Genomic DNA, 5309 nt, shown 5'->3' with positions numbered 1-5309 from the left:
ATGTTAGTTAGGTTTTCTAGATATGCAGAGATATATTTCAGTTAAATAATCTTCAATACTTCAAAGACTTACAAAATATGGCATTTAAAATGTTTTAAGAACTTAGACTTTTCTCAACAGTGAGACATGTCTGCTCCTGGCAGCAATTACTTTAAAAGGAAGATAGGCATCGAGTCTCCTTATGGGGGCTGGAGAGATGGCTCTGCGGTTAAGAGCACTTTCCAGAGGTCCTGAGTTCAATTCCCAGCAACCACATGGTGGCTCACAACCATTTGTAATGAGATCTAGTGCCCTCTTCAGGCCTGCAGATGCACATGCAGACAGAATACTGTATACATAATAAATGAATAAATAAATCTTAAAAAATAAATAATAATAATAATAAAGAACGAAGTCTCCTTATGGAGTTTGCTAGACACGTGGGTAAGAAACTGCTTTTGAGCGGGGCGGTGGTGGTGGTACATGCCTTTAATCCCAGCTCTTGGGAGGCAGAGACAGGTGGATCTCTGTGAGTTTAAGGCCAGCCTGGTCTACAAGAGCTAGTTCCAGGACAGGCTCCAAAGCCGCAGAGAAACCCTGTCTCGAAAAACCAAAAAAAAAAACCTGCTTTTGCCTGGACTGCTTGATGGTATGCTGTATGAACTGGACATGCAGGACCCACAGAAAACATGGAAAAATCTGCCAGATACTATGGGCCTGTAGGCTGAAGATGGATGCCCCAATGTTACAGAACTTTGAGTGACTATCTGCTGTGGGAACTCCTTCAGTCAATAGCTTTTAAGATACCAGCTCGCTTTGGGTGTGGTCTCATGTACTATAAATGCAGATGTAAAGTGTGTGCAGGCCTCTTGGTTGCTGGATTCAGTTACAGTCCCAGTGCACACAGAGGACTGCTGATTGCTACCCTTTCTGTGAGTACACCCCCTATTAAACAAACCTTTATTATATTCCATTCTGGGCTAGTGTGGGACTATTATAAGTTGCAACAACTGTCCAGGCAGCCAGATGTCTTTGTCAATTCTAAAGTTTTGGAAGTTGCTTACAATGTACTTCCTGTTTAGTTAGGTAATATTATATCCTTCTGGGGTCTTTGAAGACAGTTATAGTTTCCCTTAGCTATGATAAAGGATAAATTAGATATAAAACTTTTGACTCACAAAGATGGGATAAATGATAGAGTATTTTCCTTAATTTGCAAAAAATAAATAACTGTAATTCTTGCTTGATAACTGTTTTGGATATGTAATTTTGCTATGTTAAAGTTAAAACTTTCCTTTTTACTTAGACAAGGGGAGATGATGTGGGAAGTTCTGTATATGTGTTGCTATTATTGGTTAATGAATAAAGCTTCTTTGGCCTATGGCAGAGCAGAATATAGCCAGGCTAGAAGAGATATAGAGAGAGAGTAGGCAGAGTCAAAGAAATGCCGAAGGAGAAAGATGCTGCTGCTGGAACTTTACCCAGTAAGCTACAGCCTTGTGGTGATACACAGAATAGAAATGGGTTAATTTAAGATGTAAGAGTTAGTTGATAAGAAGCCTAAGCTATTGGCCAAGCAATGTTGTAATTAATAGTTTCTGTGTGATTATATGGATCTGTGCAGCCAGGAAATGAACAAGTGGTCTCCATTTACAAACGTTTTTTGTTTTGTGGCCTAGGCTGGCCTTGAACTTGAGTTCTTCCTCATAAGGGCTAAAATAGGTATGTACCATCATGACAAACTTTTATTTTGCCTCTGTCCCATCTCTCTCCATCTATTTGCTTCCCAAAGGGTGCACAGCTCTGTCCCATTATGCCCACACCCCATCATGATGCTCTCACAAGCCTACAATGATAGGATCAAATGACCATGATTAAAGCTCTGAAATCAGAAGCCAATATATTTCCTCCTTTAAGCTGATTTCTCTCAAGAATTTTGTCACAGCAACAGAAAGCTCAGAAACCCATTCATTCCTCTTAGGAATACAAACAATATAGCTACTCTGGAAGATTAGATGTTGTCATCTAACAAAATTAAATATATTCTTGCCTTATAATCCAGCAGGCATATTCTTTGGTACTTACCTAAATGAGTTAAAAGGTATATTCATGAAAAAATCTGCACAAAAAGACGTCTAGAGCATTTTTAATCATAATTACTAAAGTTTTGAAGTATTCAAAATGTCCTTCAGTAGGTGAATGACTAAACTGGCACATTCATACAATGGAATATTATTCAGTGGTAAAAGGAAAGCAGTTATAATACTATGAAAAGACATAGGACAAACTTAAATGCTTATCACTATGTGAAAAACAAGCAATCTCATAGACCTGCCAACTATAATTCCAAATTTGTTGCATTCTACCCAAAGCAAAATTGTGAACCAGTAAGCCAGGCGGTGGTGGCGCACACCTTTAATCCCAGCACTTGGGAGGCAGAGGCAGGCGGATCTCTGTGAGTTCATGGCCAGCCTGGTCTACAGAGCTAGTTCCAGGTCAGGCTCCAAAGCCACAGAGAAACCCGGTCTCGAAAAAAAAAACAAACAAAAAACAAAAAACAAAAAAAAATTGTGGACCAGTAAAAGGCCAACAGTAGCCAGGGGTTTGTTGGGAGGGGATATGAGTAAGAGGAATATAGTATTTATGTTAGTAAAGCTACAATAATAGTGGGCATCTTATTAGACTTTTGTCAAAACCTATAGACTGTACTTAAGTAAACTATGGAATCAGGGAGATATGTCATGTGAATTCATCCATGTGTCAGATATATTCTAGTACAGAATTCTGGTGGGAGGGGAGACTATATGTGCAGGGTATATGGGGTATGTAGAAGATCAATATACTAATTTTGTTGTGAATGTAAGATCATACTGAAAAAGTCTATATTTGGAGCATGTAAGGTAGCTCAGTGGTAGACTGCTTGTCTAGCATACAGGAGGCAGTATTTTAAGGTTTTAAGATTTATTTTTATCATTTGTGTGTATGTTTGTGTGTAGGTGCCCATGGAGGCCAGAGAAGGCACTGGGTTCTCTGGAGCTGGAGGTGGTTGAGTCTCCTGATATGGATGCTAGGGATAAATAGAACCTGGGTCCTCAGCAAAAGCAACAAGCACTCTTAACTGCTGAACAATTTCTTCTGCACCAACAACCTGTGTGTACACATGGGCATGAGTGTCATGGCATGTATGTAGAGACTGGATGAAACAACTTTCATGGATATTCTGGAGATCTATCTCAGGTTGACAGGCTTAGCAATGAATACCTTTACTAGTTCAGGCATCTTGCTGGGCCTTTTTTTTTTTTTTTTTGATAGAAGGGTTTAGGCTGGCCCTGAACTTACTATATGGCTGAAGACCTTGAACTTCACCTCACAATTAATTGCTGGGATTATAGGCCTGCACCACCATACCACCAGTGAGGGGTGTGTGTTTGAACAAATGGAATTGTAACATAGGATTTAAGTTTAAAACAATGTACCTAGCATTTCTCAAAGGGATACAAAATACATGAAAAGGGGATATTACCCTTGGACCTAAGTAGTATGGTTGGCTTTTACATGTATTCTATGTATCTCCACAAAGTGATGCTTCTGAAAAATGTTTTAAAATTTTAATTGCCCCCCCCCCCTCCTCTTTCCCAAGACAAGGTCTCACTGTGTAGCCCTGGTTGGCCTGGAACTATGTAGTCCAGGTTGGCTTCAAATTCAGAGATCTACCCTGCAGTAGTTTGGTATGTCATAGTGGGGGCAGGCTTTGAGGTCTTCTATGTTCAAGATATGCCCAGTGTGGACATACACTTCTTCTGTTGCCTGTGTATCAAGATGTAGAACTCTCAGCTTCTTCTCCAGCACCATGTCTCATCATGATGATAATGGACTAGACATCTGAAACTGTAAGCCACCCCAATTAAATGTTTTCCTTTAAAATAGCTGCTGTGGCCAGGTGTGGTGCACGCCTTTAATCCCAGCACTCAGGAAGCAGAGGCAGGTGGATCTCTGAGTTTGAGGCCGGCCTGGTCTACAAAGTAAGTTCCAGGACAGCCAGAGCTACACATAAATATCCTGGCTCGAGAAACAAAGTTGCTGTGGTCATGGTGTCTCTTCAAAGCAACAGAAACCCTAAGACAGGACTGGAGAAATGGCTCAGGGATTAAGAGCACTAAACTGCTCTTCCAGAAGACCTGGGTTCAATTCGCACATGGCAGTTCACAACTGTAATTCCAATTCCAGGGGACCCAATACCTATAACAAAACACCAGTGTATATAAAATTTAAAAAAATTAAGGAGTTTCGTGGATGCTCACCTTACTAGACCTGGATGGAGGTGGGTGGTCCTTGGACTTCCCACAGGGCAGGGAACCCTGATTGCTCTTTGGGCTGACGAGGGAGGGGGACTTGATTGGGGGAGGGGGAGGGAAAGGGGAGGCGGCGGTGGGGAAGAGACAGAAATCTTAAATAAATAAATAAATAAATAAAATTAAGGGCTGGTGAGATGGTTCAGAGGTTCAGAGAACTCCCTGCTCTTTCAGAGGTCCTGAGTTCAATTTCCAGCAACCACATGGTGGCTCACAACCATTTGTAATGAGATCTGGTGCCCTCTTCTCGCCTGTAGGCATACATGCAGACAGAATACTGTATACATAATAAATACATTTTTAAAAAAGAAAAAATTACAAAAAGGAACCCTAAGACACACTCCAAGTGCTGAGATTAAAGGAGTGCACCACCATTCACATCCAATTTTCCTCTTGAGACAGGGTCTCACTATGTAGCTCAGAGATATCTGCCTGCCCCTGCCTTCCACACTTGACTTTTTTTTTTTTTTTTTGGTTTTTTGAGACAGGGTTTCTCTGTGGCTTTGGAGCCTGTCCTGGAACTAGCTCTGTAGACCAGGCTGGCCTCGAACTCACAGAGATCCGCCTGCCTCTGCCTCCCGAGTGCTGGGATTAAAGGCATGCGCCACCATCGCCCGGCTTGACTTTAATTTTTTTTTTCTTTTTAGTGTCTCACTCAGTATCCCAGGTCAACCTTGAACACTTGGCAAAATTCCTGTTTTAGCCTCCCAAGTGCTGGGATCACAGGTGCATACTACCATGTCTGACTTCACTTGATGTTTTGATCTAGTTATTAGTCTTATTTTGCCACTATTATGAATCTCTACTGCCATATTTTTATGGGATTTTCAGGTGATAATGGAAGTCTTGAGTGGCCAGTGCATAGTGAGATCCCAATGTCCATCTACTTAAATGATCTCATTGTATCCAGGCTCAAGGGTCCTATTTTCTTGTCCAGCAAGGTACTTCCCATCTGCATTCCTACACAGAAGACAGAAG

This window comes from Alexandromys fortis, unplaced genomic scaffold, assembly GCF_014885135.2.
Source record: "Alexandromys fortis isolate MF-2015 unplaced genomic scaffold, M_Fortis_MF-2015_v1.1 scaffold_225, whole genome shotgun sequence".
Lineage (NCBI taxonomy): Eukaryota > Metazoa > Chordata > Mammalia > Rodentia > Cricetidae > Alexandromys > Alexandromys fortis.
The sequence above is the reverse complement of the archived record's forward strand: the minus strand, read 5'-3'. Positions refer to the sequence as shown.